This window comes from Muntiacus reevesi, chromosome 7 (genome assembly GCF_963930625.1).
Source record: "Muntiacus reevesi chromosome 7, mMunRee1.1, whole genome shotgun sequence".
NCBI lineage: Eukaryota > Metazoa > Chordata > Mammalia > Artiodactyla > Cervidae > Muntiacus > Muntiacus reevesi.
The window spans coordinates 22,340,571-22,356,399 of NC_089255.1; positions in this window are offsets into that span (position 1 = coordinate 22,340,571).

The window sequence follows — 15,829 nt, forward strand, 5'->3', positions numbered from 1 at the left end:
GTGAGATTTCAAAGTAGGCTGTGATTGCTCTGAGGGACAGGAAATATTAATAACATTGGGACAAAAACTAAACTTCTTGAGCTTGGACATTGGAGCCCAACGTCCTGAAAAGGTCCTTGGAATCATGCATCTGTCTCCATCTAGGCAGACATTTCTCAATGCGTCGGTTCTTGATATAGTAACTGATGACACGGATGGTATTCTCGTCCTCCTTGAACAATGGTCCTGAATCCTTATGTCCTCTGTGCCCGTGTGTGTAGGTGCCCCGCACCAAGGATGCTGAGACAGAGAGAGAAGACAGAAGGGAGAGTGAACTCTCTGGGGTGGAGAAGGGTGGAGGTGGATGATCCCGGCAGAGAAAGAAAAGTGAAGAGAAAAGAGCATAAGGAATAGGGAAGGGAAGGGTTAACCAGGGGTGGGAAATAGGAAAGCAATGTTTAGGGAAGTACATGGAAAAGATTTAGGCTATAAGGCTATGATTCCCTGAATCCTTGGCCACATGCACTCAACAAAGGATTATAAAATCAAGTTGTCTAAAGATGATGAAAATCTGTCTTTTTTTTTTTTTTTTTTTACTTTTCTGTGGAACATCGATGGAAAACATAAACTTCTTTTCCTTTATAGCCAGAAAGGCCCGCTGTTTCCAAGTGACGCAGCCCCCTCTAGTGACTGAATACATGAACTGCAGAGCTAAACTCCCACCGGATGTCAATCTTTTGAAAGGTTCCTCAGATAGAAAGGTGTTTCAGTTTTTTCAATGACCCAGCGAATGTTGGCAATTTGATCTCTGGTTCCTCTGCCTTTTCTAAAACCAGCTTGAGCATCTGGAAGTTCACAGTTCAGGTATTGCTGAAGCCTGGCTTGGAGAATTTTCAGCATTACTATACTAGCGTGTGAGATGAGTGCAATTGTGCGGTAGTTTGAGCATTCTTTGGCATTGTCTTTCTTTGGGATTGGAATGAAAACTGACCTTTTCCAGTCCTGTGGCCAATGCTGAGTTTTCCAAATTTGCGGGTATATTGAGTGCAGCACTTTCACAGCATCATCTTTTAGGATTTGAAATAGCTCAACTGGAATTCCATCACCTCCACTGGCTTTGTTTGTAGTGATGCTTCCTAAGGCCCACTTGACTTCACATTCCAGGATGTCCAGCTCTAGGTGAGTGTGAGTGATCACACTTTTGTGACTATCTGGGTCGTGAAGATCTTTTTTGTACAGTTCTTCTGTGTATTCTTCCCACCTCTTGTTAATATCGTGTGCTTCTGTTAGGCCCATACAATTTTTGTCCTTTATTGAGCCCATCTTTGCATGAAATGTTCTCTTGGTATCTCTAATTTAAGAGATCTCTAGTCTTTCCCATTCTATTGTTTTCCTCTGTTTCTTTGCACTGATCTCTGAGGAATGATTTCTTATCTCTCCTTGCTATTCTTTGGAACTTTACATTCAAATGGAGATATCTTTCCTTTTCTCTTTTGCCTTTCACCTTCTTTTCACAGCTATTTGTAAGGCCTCCTCAGACAGCCATTTTGCTTTTTTGCATTTCTTTTTCTTGGGGATAAGTCTTGATCCCTGTCTACTGTACAATGTCACAAACCTCCGTCCATAGTTCATCAGGCACTCTGCCTATCAGATCTACTCCCTTAAATTTATTTCTCACTTCCACTGTATAGTCATAAGGGATTTGATTAGGTCATCAAAAAAGCACAAGAGTTCCAGAAAAATATCCATGTCTACTTTATTGACTATGCCAAAGCTTTTGACTGTGGATCACAATAAACTGTGGAAAATTCTGAAAGAGATAGAAACACCAGACCACCTGACCTGCCTCTTGAGAAACCTGCATGCAAGTCAGGAAGCAATAGTTAGAACTGGACATGAAACAACAGACTGGTCCCAAATAGGAAAAAGAGTATGTCAGGCTGTATATTGTCACCCTGCTCATTTAACTTATATGCAGAGTACATCATGAGAAACGCTGGGCTGGAGGAAGCCCAAGCTGGAATCAGGATTGCTGGGAGAAATATCAATACCCTCAGATACGCAGATGACACTACCCTTATGGCAAAAAGTGAAGAACTAAAGAACCTCAAGGAAGTGAAAGAGGAGAGTGAAAAAGTTTGCTTAAAGTTCAATATTCAGAAAACTAAGATCGTGGAATCTGGTCCCATCACTTCATGGCAAATAGATGGGGAAACAGTGGAAACAGTGGCTGACTTTCTGGGCTCCAAAATCACTACAGATGGTGATTGCAGCCATGAAATTAAAGACAATTACTCCTTGGAAGGAAAGTTATGACCAACCTAGACAGCATATTAAAAAGCAGAGACATTAGTTTGCCAAGAAAGGTCCATCTAGTCAAGGCTATGGTTTTTTCCAGGGGTCATGTATGGATGTGAGAGTTGGACTATAAAGGAAGCTGAGCGCTGAAGAATTGATGCTCTTGAACTGTGGTGTTGGAGAAGACTCTTGAGAGTCCCTTGGACTGCAAGGAGATCCAACCAGTCCATCCCAGAGGAGATCAGTCCTTGGTGTTTATTGGAAGGACTGATGTTGAAGCTGAAACTCCAATACTTTGGCCACCTGATGCGAAGAGCTGACTCATTTGAAAAGACCCTGATGCTGGGAAAGATTGAGGGAAGGAGGAGAAGGGGACCACAGAGGATGAGAAGGTTGGATCGAATCACCGACACAATGGACATGGGTTTGGGTAGACTTCAGTAGTTGGTGATGGACAGGGCGGCCTGGCGTGCTGCAGTTTATGGGGTCACAAAGAGTCGGACACGACTGAGCGACTGAAATGAACTGAACTGAACCCACTCCAGTATTCTTGCCTGGGTAAATCCATGAACAGAAGAGTCTGGTGGGCTACAGTCCATGGTGTCCCAGGAGTTGGACACGACTGAGATACACACATCTTAGTTGTATGACCTCTATATTCATCTGTGTTTTCCTAGTTCTATGCCACTCCACAAATTGTTTTCATTCTTTCTGGCTCCTTTCTTTTTCACACTCCCATTATGATCCTCAGTTGCTGGCTTCTTTGTAGTTTTCCTTTTGTCTTTTGTCTTCCCATATTTAAAGGTTATTCAGTGTTTATAGAGAGAGGTTGCTACAGGTAAAGCACTCAAGGGTTATCTGTTTTCTGAATGAGTACATGAGTTGTTATTCATGAACTTAGTGAAAGAAGTTATACTGAACAACTCTTGAAATGGTTCTAAAAGAATTCTTTCAATACAATGGGAGTCAAGTTAAACAAAAGACTCCAACAGGATAAATAGAGGGTTATATGGACAAAATTCAAGAACAGATAGCAAACATCTCAAGTCTAGGATGGAGGAAAATTAAACTGATATGGGTATAAATATTATTCCCATATAAATATTTAACAAATATTCATAATTATTCTTTGGTAGTCCGTTCTGTGGTGGATCACACACACACAAGTCAACACCCACTACTACGGAAAATATAGGAACAACTAAAAATGAATTCATTTAAACTATGTAGGAATATATTATTTTATTATATTACCAAAAGGCAGAAAAAAAAATGCTTTTGCTTCTTAGTTTCTTTGACTTTATTTTTTAGATGATTTGATGACACACTTCAAAGTGGCATTTTAATTAATACTGAAAACCAAAAAAATGAAAACCAAGATATGGAGAATCTAAAAACAAGTTTTTTAACCTATTGGCTCTTTTCAGAATTTTTAATTTTAGAAGATTTTATCTTGACCATATGAGATGAAGTTATCTGTCTTTGCTTGATGAAAACCAAAATAATGTACTTAATATTATTTTAAAAACTCAAGAGAATTTGATGAAAGGCTAATGTCTTTGCATGATGAATACTCCCAACAATCCAAAAACAAAAGAGAAGTTCCCAAATCTAATAAGGATATCAGTGAAAATATCAAAGTCAATATTATTCCCTACAGGATCACAAACAAGACATGTACTATTCATCACTTCTATTCACTGTCCTAATGGAGGGCCTGGGATCAAAACAGGAAAGGATATAAGGTATATTAAGTTTTAAAAGGAGAAGCAAAAAATAAGAAAATAAAAGGAGAAGCAAAACTATTTTAATTTATAGAGCATAAGTTTATACATGTAGAAAATACAAAGTACCTCTAAACAAGCTGTTTAAGAACTAGAACCTATTAGTGCATTGGTACAGTCACCAAACACAAAAATCAATTTTATTTCTAGATTCTAGCAAAAACATTAGAAAATGCAATTAAAATGTCATTTATCAAATGCTGGGGAACAAATGTAATATAAGGTATGGAAGACCTCTTCTTGATTCCTCTCCAAAAACTCTAGAATAATTTTGATTTGAGGGATAAAAATCACATAGCATTTTAGGGAAGATGAGAAATGTCCTCACTTCTGAGGTCTGGGGTAACTAACATAAATCATGGCCTGGTACTCAGTGGTGACCAGTCCTTGCCACCTATAGACACTAATGTCAGGAAAGACCATTTCTTTTTTTTTTTTTCTTAATTTTTTTTATTAGTTGGAGGCTAATTACTTCACAACATTTCAGTGGGTTTTGTCATACATTGACATGAATCAGCCATAGAGTTACACGTATTCCCCATCCCGATCCCCCCTCCCCCTCCCTCTCCACCCGACTCCTCAGGGTCCTCCCAGTGCACCAGGCCCGAGCACTTGTCTCATGCATCCCACCTGGGCTGGTGATCTGTTTCATCATAGATAATATACATGCTGTTCTTTCAAAACATCCCACCCTCACCTTCTCCCACAGAGTTCAAAAGTCTGTTCTGTACTTCTGTGTCTCTTTTTCTGTTTTGCATATAGGGTTATCGTTACCATCTTTCTAAATTCCATATATATGTGTTAGTATGCTGTAATGTTCTTTATCTTTCTGGCTTACTTCACTCTGTATAATGGGCTCCGGTTTCATCCATCTCATTAGAACTGATTCAAATGAATTCTTTTTAATGGCTGAGTAATATTCCACAGTGTATATGTACCACAGCTTCCTTATCCATTCATCTGCTGATGGGCATCTAGGTTGCTTCCATGTCCTGGCTATTATAAACAGTGCTGCGATGAACATTAGGGTGCACGTGTCTCTTTCAGATCTGGTTTCCTCAGTGTGTATGCCCAGAAGTGGTATTGCTGGGTCATATGGCAGTTCTATTTCCAGTTTTTTAAGAAATCTCCACACTGTTCTCCATAGTGGCTGTACTAGTTTGCATTCCCACCAACAGTGTAAGAGGGTTCCCTTTTCTCCACACCCTCTCCAGCATTTATTGCTTGTAGACTTTTGGATAGCAGCCATCCTGACTGGCGTGTAATGGTACCTCATTGTGGTTTTGATTTGCGCATTTCTCTAATAATGAGTGATGTTGAGCATCTTTTCATGTGTTTGTTAGCCATCTGCATGTCTTCTTTGGAGAAATGTCTGTTTAGATGTTTGGCCCATTTTTTGATTGGGTCATTTATTTTTCTGGAATTGAGCTGTAGGAGTTGCTTGTATATTTTTGAGATTAATCCTTTGTCTGTTTCTTCATTTGCTATTATTTTCTCCCAATCTGAGGGCTGTCTTTTCACCTTACTTATAGTTTCCTTTGTAGTGCAGAAGCTTTTAAGTTTCATTAGGTCCCATTTGTTTAGTTTTGCTTTTATTTCCATTATTCTGGGAGGTGGGTCATAGAGGATCTTGCTGAGATTTATGTCGGAGAGTGTTTTGCCTATGTTCTCCTCTAGGAGTTTTATAGTTTCTGGGAAAGACCACTTCTTAAGGCTGCTCAATGAAATAGTTTTTTCAAAACCCCAAACAAGAGGTTGGTACCATTTATTTGGCTGTTGAACTAAATCTGTTCTCATATTGACAGGTATCTAGTTCTGTTCTGGCTATTTCAGGGCATAGTTAATTCTCTATATTTGCATTTTCTTAAGCCAATTAGTCCTAGCTCTGGATTTGATGCTGGGCATTTAGGTCAATTAAGGTAAAAAGCTATATGAAATAAAAGATAAAATTGTTATAAGTAGCCTTGCTTCCCAGGTGGCTCAGTGGTAAAGAGTCCGCCTGCCAACCAGGTGGACTATTTTTATTTACACAGCATACGTTTGTACATGTAGAAAACATCCCTGCATTGGGAATATCCCCTGAAGAGGGGAGGGGCAACCCACTCCAGTATTCTTGCCTGGGAAATCCCGTGGACAGAGGAGCCTGGCGGGCTACAGTCCATGGGGTTGCGAAGAGTTGGACACGACAGAGACTAAACAACAGCAGCAATAAAAGTCCTCTACAAAAATCTTAACACTAACAAAAGAAATTAGAGAGGACCTAAATTAATGAAAGAAATTAGAGAGGACATAAATAAAGAGGTTATGGATCTAAAGACTCCATATGTTAAGATGTCAGTTGTCCTAAATGAATTCATAAATTTAACACAATCCCTTTCAAATTACCTCAATCTCTTGTGTCAGAAGCTGTTCTATAATTTACGTGAAAGTGCAAAGACCTACAACAAGCCTTGAATAAGACAAGGAAAACATGACTTACATTTCCAGATTACAAAATGTGTATGAAGCCCCAGTAATTAAGATAGAATGGTCTGTTGGTATGAAGATAAATAGTCAATAAACAAAATCAAGTCCAAAAAGACATGCCATAATACATGTGCCATCAATGTATTTTCTCTAAAAGTGCCTATGCAGCTCCACTGGAGGAAAGTTGATCTTTCTAGAATAATAGCTAGAATAATTGGCTATTTTTATTTTTGGAAGTACCAGTGTTTTGTAGCTTTCTGTGTATAATTTCTGTACATATTTTCTTAGATTTATGCCTAAGGATTTAGGGTCTTTCTTGAGCCATTGTAAGCAGTATTATATTTTTAATTTAGGCATCCACATGTTTACTGATAGTATATAAAAATGCATTTTATTTTGTGTGTTTACCTTATATATCCTGAGACCTTCTGAACCCACTTAATAGTTGTAGGAGTTTTGGAGGTTATATTCTTTGGGATTTTCTACATAGGTAGAAAATAGTGGTAATTTGACTGCCTTTCTGGCTTAAAAGATTGTTTATATATTTGTTTGCTTTATTGCACTGGCTACACCATCCAGCACTGTGCTGAAGGAGAGTGATTAAAGTGGATATTCTCCCTTTGCTCCCTTCCTTAGGGAAAAGTATAGTCTTTTACCAGTAAACATGCTAAGAGCTGTTGAGGAACTTCCCCATTATTCCTGTGTTTCTTAGAGTTTTCACTATGGCCGACTATTGGATTTTGGCAAATGCTTTTTCTACTCATTGCTGCTGCCGAACTAGCTCATCTTATTATTGACTCACAACTCCTCCACTTCCCGTTAGATGTCCTCCTCATCTTCTTTGTCTTGAGCCAAGTGTGCATGTAGCAAGATGGCAAATGATACCCACTTCTCTTCAAAGTCACCCACTATTGTGAGACTGAAGGAGGTGAGGGACGGACAAGTCTTTGTGGGTTCCAGTTGCCCTCATAGTTCAAGTATGACTTTGTTTGTCCAAGTTTGTCCATGCTTTTGTCCCCATCAGACTTTGCTTTACAAATGTTAACCTCAGTTCAGTTTTGTTCAGTTCAGTTGCTCAATTGTGTCTGACTCTTTGCGACCCCATGGACTGCAGTATGCCAGGCTTTCCTGTCCATCACCAACTCCCGGAGCTTACTCAAACTCTTGTCCATTGAGTCAGTGATGCCATCCAACCATCTCATCCTCTTCCGTCCCCTTCTCCTCCCACCTTCGATCTTTCCCAGCATCAGGGTCTTTTCCAATGAGTCAGTTCTTCTCATTATGTGGCCAAAGTATTGGAATTTCAGCTTCAGCATCAGTCCTTCCAATGAGTATTCAGGACTGATTTCCTTTGGGATGGACTGGTTGAATCTCCTTGCAGTCCAAGGGACTCTCAAGAGTCTTCTCCAGCACCACAGTTCAAAAGCATCAGTGTTACTCTAAGCTGACTTAAAGTGAATTCAGGCTCAACAACAGATATGAAGATAGAAGCTTTGTACAGACTCGTCCAACAGCTCTAGCCATTACCTGAGTTCTAATCCCTAGAGCTAATCTCTTATTCTACATCACCCATGGTCTGCTTTTCTGATTGTGCCCTGACACAAAGTCTAAGAGGGAGTGACTAAGGAAATGGTTTTGATGGTGATTTCACACAACTAGACCCAGGTTTGTGATGAAGTAAAACTGCCAGTTTAAAGTATTATGAGGCAAGTTTTCAAATTTAGACAACTTTACACATGTTCTGTACAGTTGATTTAAAGTCAAAAATTCAAGCAAATATATTAATAGAAAGTTACTCTGGACACCTGTTTCCAAATAACGAAGAAGGTGCCTTTAACTAGAACTAAATCTTCCGATCCAGACCACAACTTAAATAACCACAGGACTATCATTTCTTGTCTGGGGTCTGTGGGTGTGCATTTCAGCTGGGGTCTTGCAGCAGGGGGACTCTTTCTTACTAAGCTCTGGGGTTTTTGTACAGCTTTTCCTATTACTTCAAGCACTGTGAGCTCACGGAGAGCACAGAAGTACTTTGCAGAGTCTTCCAGTTGTAAGGCTGAAATGGTGAGGCTGATGGATTTGTCTGCTTTCTTAAAGTTTACAGAGTAGCGGTCGTTCTTTGCATTTGTGACTTCCGAACCCTGACGAATAACGTAAGTCATCTGTCCACTGGGAGGTTGCTTGTACCAAAAAAGGTAGTAAGCGGTCCAACTTGTTTCATACTGACAGTTCAGGGTGACTGACTGCCCCACTTGTCTGGATACATCTGGCTGGTCTTGAGTAACTTTCTGGGCCACACCAGATCCTGTGGGGAAAAAATCAGAAAACAAAGATGAAGCAGTGAATAAAATAGTGTAGGAGTTATTTAGGACCCAAAGACAAAAAATTGAAATCATAAGATTCTTGCTTTTCTCCATCTGTCCTTTCTTCCCCAAGTCCCTGTGAAGCACCACGTGCCTGTGTGCAGTCCTTTCACCCTGAATACTTGCACCCGCATTTGAGAGCATCCCTACCAGAGAAGGTGAAGGCCAGGGACACCCAGAGCAGACTGGAGAGCGGCATGAGGCATGGGTTCCCCTGCACAAATGTGCTCAGTCCTGCCTCAGGCTGAGAGTTCAGTGTCTTTGAGAGCCTGGCAGCACATATACATACTACCCGGTACCCGCGTGACTCCCCCCAACGGGAAGTGGGGTTTGTGATGTTCATAGCCCACGTGGTCTGTGCATGCATGGGAAAAAGTCTGGCTCACCACAAACCTTTACTTTGTCGGATTGTCTTTTCCAGGTTGTTAAATTAGGCAGATCCTGAAAGAAGATATGAAAAAAGCAATCAGTATTAAAATTTGAACTGAGGAGAACTGAATATTAGACAAGTTAGCATATGTTGATAATTATTCAGCAAAATAGTTTTGTCATCCTGTTTAAGATACAATTTACTATAGCCTATGAAACTTTCGGTAATCTACTAACAGGTCATTCATTTAGCCTATACTTTTCTCCATCCAGAACCTAATGACTCTTTTAAAAACTTGCAGATGTTAGGCTTCATGGTGAATGGAAATTTTATTCAAAATCATTAATGTATCTCTGTCTTTGTATTGAGATTTGTGACTCTATTTAGGTTTTTCAATAAATAAAATGACTTCACCATAAAATGACAAAATAATCAGTCCATCTGACTTTCAGAGTCTATTCAGTTTCAAATTTTGAATGAAATTATACAGGAATAAAATGTTCTTTTGAAATTTGGAATTGAGTCTTTTTTATTAGACTTTGAGGAAGACCAGGATATTCGTCCTGTCCCCTCCACAAGCAGAATTGCATTTATTAGACCATGTGTCCTGGAATTGTCCTGATGTCACATTTTCTATGTCAGTGGTCCAAAGTGTTCAGTCTCACTTTTTAGTGGCTCATTATTTTTCTCTTTGTAAAATAAATTCAAAATAAGTACACCAAATCTTTCTGTGACATAATGCTGTAATGTTCTCCTACAAAACTTGGTATCTACACGTTTTAAACACTTTTTTGTTGTTGTTCAGTCACTAAATCACAACCAAACTTTGTGACCCCATGCACTGCAGCACCCCAGGCTACACTGTACTTCAATATCTCCCAAAGTTGCTCTAATTCATGTCCATTGAGTCAATGATGCTATCTATCCACCTCATCCTCTGCTGCTCCTTTCTCCTTTAGACTTCAATCTTTCCCAGTATCAGGGTTTTTCCAAAGAGTAAGATCTTCACATCAGGTGGCCAAAGTATTGGAGCTTCAGCTTCAGCATCAGTCCTTCAGGTGCATATTCAAAATGGATTTCAATTAGGACTGACTGGTTTGTCCTCCTTGCAGTCCAAGTGACTCTCAAGAGCTTTCTCCAGCACCACAATTCAAAAGCATCACTTGTTCAGCATTCAACCTTATTTATGGTCCAACTCTCACACCACACATGACAATTGGAAAAACCATAGCTTTGATGATACAGAACTTTGTCGGCAAAGTGATGTGTCTGCTTTTTAATATGCCATCTTAAGTTTCCCAGGAGGCACAGGTGTTTAAGAACCCGCCTGCAAATGCAGGAGACATAAGAGATGTGGGTTCGATCCTTGGGTCAGGAAGATCACCTGGAGGAGGGCATGGCAACCCACTCCATATTCTTCCCTGGGAAATCTCATGAACAGAGGTACCTGGAGGGCTACGGTTCACAGGGATGCAGAGCCGGACACGACTAAAGCAACTTAGCTCACCTGCAGGTTTGTCATATCTTCTCTTCCAAGGAGCAAGCATCTTTTAATTTCATGGCTTCAGTCACCATCCATAGGGATTTTGGGCCCACGAAAATTAAATCTGTCACTGCTTCTACTTTTCCCCCTTCTATTTGCCATAAAGTGATGGGACCAGATGCCATGATCTTAGATTTTTGAATGTTGAGTTTCAAGCCAGTTTTTTCACTCTTCTCTTTCACACTCATCAAGAGGCCCTTAAGTTCCTCTTCACTTTCTCCCATTAGAGTGGTATCATCTGTATATCTGAGGTTTTTTATATTTCTCCCAGCAATCTTGATTCCAGCTTGTGATTCATCCAGCCAGGCATTTCGCATGTTATACTCTGCATATAAGTTAAATAAGAGGACTGGCAATACAGCCTTGATGTACTCCTTTTCCAAGTTGGAACCAGTTGGTTGTTCCATGTCTGGTTCTAACTGTTACTCTTGACCTGCATACAGGTTTCTCAGGAGACAAGAAAGGTGGGTTGGTATTTCCATCTCCTTCAGAATTTTCCAGTTTGTTATTATCCACACAAAGTTTTTAGTGTAGTCAATGAAGCAGAAGTAGATGTTGTTCTGGAATTCCTTTGCTTTCTCCATGATCCCATGAACGTTGGCAATTTGATCTCGGGCTCCTCTGCCTCCGTGAAACCCAGTTTGTACATCTGAAAGTTCTTGATTCCCATACTGTTGAAGGCTAGTTGAAGGATTTTAAGCATAATCTTACTAGCATGTGAAATGAGCACAACCCCATAATAATTTGAACAATCTTTGGTATTGCCCTTCTTGGGAGTGGAATGAAAACTGACCTTTTCCAGTCCTGTTCAAACACTTAGTATATGTCAATACCACAGAACTTGATGATTGAAGTTTTGTATATGGTACATGGTCATGAAGTATGTATCTCTCAATCTTCCACTTGGTTTCATCATTTTAATAGATGAATTAATTTAAAAGAACCTAAAGCAAACAAACAAGTAGAAAAGGAAGTATAGACACAGTCTCCAAAACAGTGCTAGTTCTTAGAATTTAAGGTCACAAGGACTCATTACTGAGTGATGCAGGGAGGAGAGTTTATATGAGGTTGAACCATCTCTTCTGTCCCTTTTGAACTCTGAGTGACAGGCAGCTGATGTCCTGGTTTCTAATTATTTACAAGGAAGCAGGAGAGACCACAAATGCCCAGAGCATTCTGGGGAACACCAAGATAATACATATATTATATATATCAACATATTATATTTATCACATGTTTCTATATCCACCTTCATGTGCATAGTTGTGAAGTTGATCACATCTGTAAATTCTTATTACTACCACTAAAATTAAGATACAGAACCATTCTATCACCCTAAAGAACTTTAGGTTGCTTTGCCAACCATCCCCACTGCTGCAACCCTTGAAAACTGCTGATGCCTTGGTTTCCAATTATTTGTAACTAGGCAGAAGAGACCACAAAGGCCCACAACAGCCTGGGGAGCAGCTTGATATTCTAAAATATATATGCTAATATAATAATTACATATACATACCAGGAAATTATATTGCTAAAATTTTATTAAAACACAAATCGTGATCTGATACCTCAGTTTTATATACACTCTTTGGTTTTGATGCATAGCTCTGTGAAACTTTATCACATGTATAGACTCCTGTTACCACCTTTAAAATCGCAACATAGAATTTTTCCATCTCTCTAAAGAAACCCTCTTTGCACACACTCCCGAGGCCTGCAATTCTTTACAGTCCAGGTCACTACTGATCTCCTTTCATCTCTGTATTTTGTCCAACTGAGAATGTTGTGTAAGTAGAATCACACTATTTATACAATCATAATAATCCAGTAAGTGTAACCATACACCATGTAGCCTCTGAGATTGATTATTTTTTACTCAGCATAACATCCTGAGATCCATCTAGACTATTGCATATGTCAATAATCGTTTCCTTTCAATCACTACAGACTGTCCCCAACTTAATTAGGATAACTCAATTTAAGATTTTTGACTTTACAGTAGTGAGAAAGTGGTATGCATTCAGTAGAAACCATACCTGGAATATGGAAATTTTATCTTTTCCTGGGCTAACAACATGCAGTATGATATTTCCTGGTGATTCGGGCAGCAGTAGTGAGCTGAGCTCCTGGCCAGCCTCAAAATCATCAGTGTAAACAACCGACACATTTACAGCCATTTCATACCTTTATAACCATTTTGATTTTCACTTTCAGTACAGTACTCAACACATTCATAAGATTTTCATAATTTTAGTATAAAATAGACTGTATGAGACAATTTTTTCCAACTGTAGGCTAATGTGATTTATGGCTACATTTAAGGGAAGCTACCGCTTCCTTGATAGCTGAGTTGGTAAAGAATTTGCTGCAATACAGGAGACCCTGGTTTGATTCCTGGGTTGGAAAGTTCCTCTGGAGAAGGGATAGGCTACCCATTCCAGTATTCTTGGATTTCCCTTGTGACTCAGCTGGTAAAGAATCCGCCTGCAATGCAGGAGATCTGTGTTCGATCCCTGGATTGGGAAAATGCTCTGGAGAAGGGAAAGGCTGACCACTCCAGTAGTCTGGCCTGGAGAATTCCATGGACAGTTCACGGGGTCACAGAGAGTCAGACACGACTGAGTGACTTTCATTTTCAAGGGAAGCTAGGTTAAATATATTAGATGGATTTTCTTTTATTTTTTAATTTTTATTTATTTTTATTGAAGCAAAGTTTCTTTACAATGTCAGTTCCTGCAGTATAGCAAAGAGAATCAGTTATACATGCATACATTTATCTCCACTCTTTTTTAGATTTCCTTCCTATATTAAATGAACTTTTGACTTACTATTGTTTCAACTTAAAATGATTTATTGCAAAATAACCCTATTGAAGTTGAGAAAGATGTATAAATAATATTTCATTGTGTGAATGCACTACAGAATATTTATCTGTTCATTCAGTGAAGATCACTGGTTAATTTCCAGTACTAATGTACATATTTTTGTGTGAACATAAAGTTTTCATTTCTCAAGCAGAAATACCCAAGAGTGTGATTTCTGGGTTGTTCAGTAAGTGAATATTTAAGTTTATGTGAAACTCGTGGATTGTTTTCTAGAATGACTGGGCCATTCACCCACCAGCAATGAATAAGTGATCCAACTTCTCTGCTTCCTTGCCAGAACTTGATATTGTCAGTAATTTTAATTTTGGCCCTTGTGATAGATGTGAAGTGGTTTCTCTTTGTAATTTTAATTTGGATTTCCCTAATATAATTTTAGGGGTGTATTCTTTGGATTTTCTACATAGATGATCATGTTACCAGCAAATAATGGCAGTTTCACTTTTTCTTTCAACTCTATAAGATTGTTACATCTACTTTGTTTATTGGACTGGCTCCAACATCTAGCACTGTACAGAAGGAGTGACAAGAATGGACACTCTGGTTTTGTTCTCTTTATTAGAGAAAATCATAGTCTTTTACTAGTAAGAATACCATTAGTTATTGAGGAGATTCCCCACTATCTTGTGTTGCTCAGTGTTTTCAACATAACTGACTACTGAATTTTTGCAAATCCTTTTATTCTGACTAGGTTAATATGATGATATGATTTTTCTTTTCTACCCTGTTAATATGGTGAATTCCATCCATTGATTTTCAATATTAAAGTGTCTTGCACCCTTGAAAGAAATTACATTTGTGCTCGGTAGATTATTCATTTTATATATCAATGAATTTAACTTGCTAAAATATTTTCAGAAATGTTGTGTCTATCTTCAAGATAAAAGATATTTCCCTGTAGTTTTTGGTTCTTAATGGTCTTTGTCTGATTTGGGTATCAGGGTAATATTAGCCTCATAAAATGAGTGAAGAATTATTTTCTTTCTATTTTCTGAAAGAAATTGTGTATAATTCAATGTTTGACAGAATTCTTCAGTGACACTGAGTCTGGGGATTTTTTTTATTAAAAATTCAATTTCTTCATAGACATCATGACTTCAGCTTTCTCTGGCCCCTGCTCTGAGGAGAGATGAGGAGCGACTCCGGAGCCCACAGTGAGGTTTGGGGACAGACAGCAGGTGCTTCCAGAGCACTGTCCCCTTGCCCAGAAGTAGGTTCCTATGTCTGAGAGCTGGGCAGCTGCGAGGTGCACGGAGCTGTGCTGTCTGAACTCTCCAAACCAATCTGTCCATCTCTGCTCCATCTTCACTTCTCCACCCTTAGCTAATATCATCAAGAGGACAGGACTTCCCCCAGGCCTCTGCTTATACCACTGTAAACTGTAAAATGTGCTTGAGGAATTGCAGTATGTGGTGAAGTTCTCTCCTTCTTGCAGAAGCAAGAATTCAGGGAAATGCTGTATCTGTTGTCCATTCATTTCTGTTCAGAAAAGCAATGAGAAGTAACAGAGAAACTCTGATTAGATGTTTATTCTCTCAGCTGTCATGGTCTCTCTCATTCTTCTTGGGTATTTTCTCCTTCTTTCCATGTGTCTCTCAACAACTCCCTCTACCTCCCACATTTTAGTTTTTATGTTTTTCTCAACATCCTGCTCTCAGTCAGAAAATCCCACTCCTACAGTTGCCTGCAGATAAGATTCCTCTGTGCTGAATTTTCTGGGAGCAATCAGGGTAACCCCAAACTCACATGATATTTGCATCCATAAGATCAACACTGGTGCTAACAGTAGCATCTCCCTCTTCTTCCTCTTCAGAAAGAGTTGCTGCATCTGCCTGCTCCTAAAAGTGTTTCCCTTGTATCAGCTTCTTCCAGACCTATAGAAATGTAGTCTATACTGCCTTTTGGAAAGCAAATAGAAAGGAGTGACTGCAATTTGAGACAGCCAATCAGATTTACCACCTTATTATCCACCCATCTTCCCCATGGAGTGTCTGTGTTTGCAGATGCTGCCCCTCTGTGACTGGATCAAAAATTGCTGATCCAGTAATACCTGGTAAACAGTGATTACTCAAATATTTGCTGAATGATAAATAAATATGTTTGCATATGTGAGAATTTGAATACAAATGTCCCAAAGAGCAATT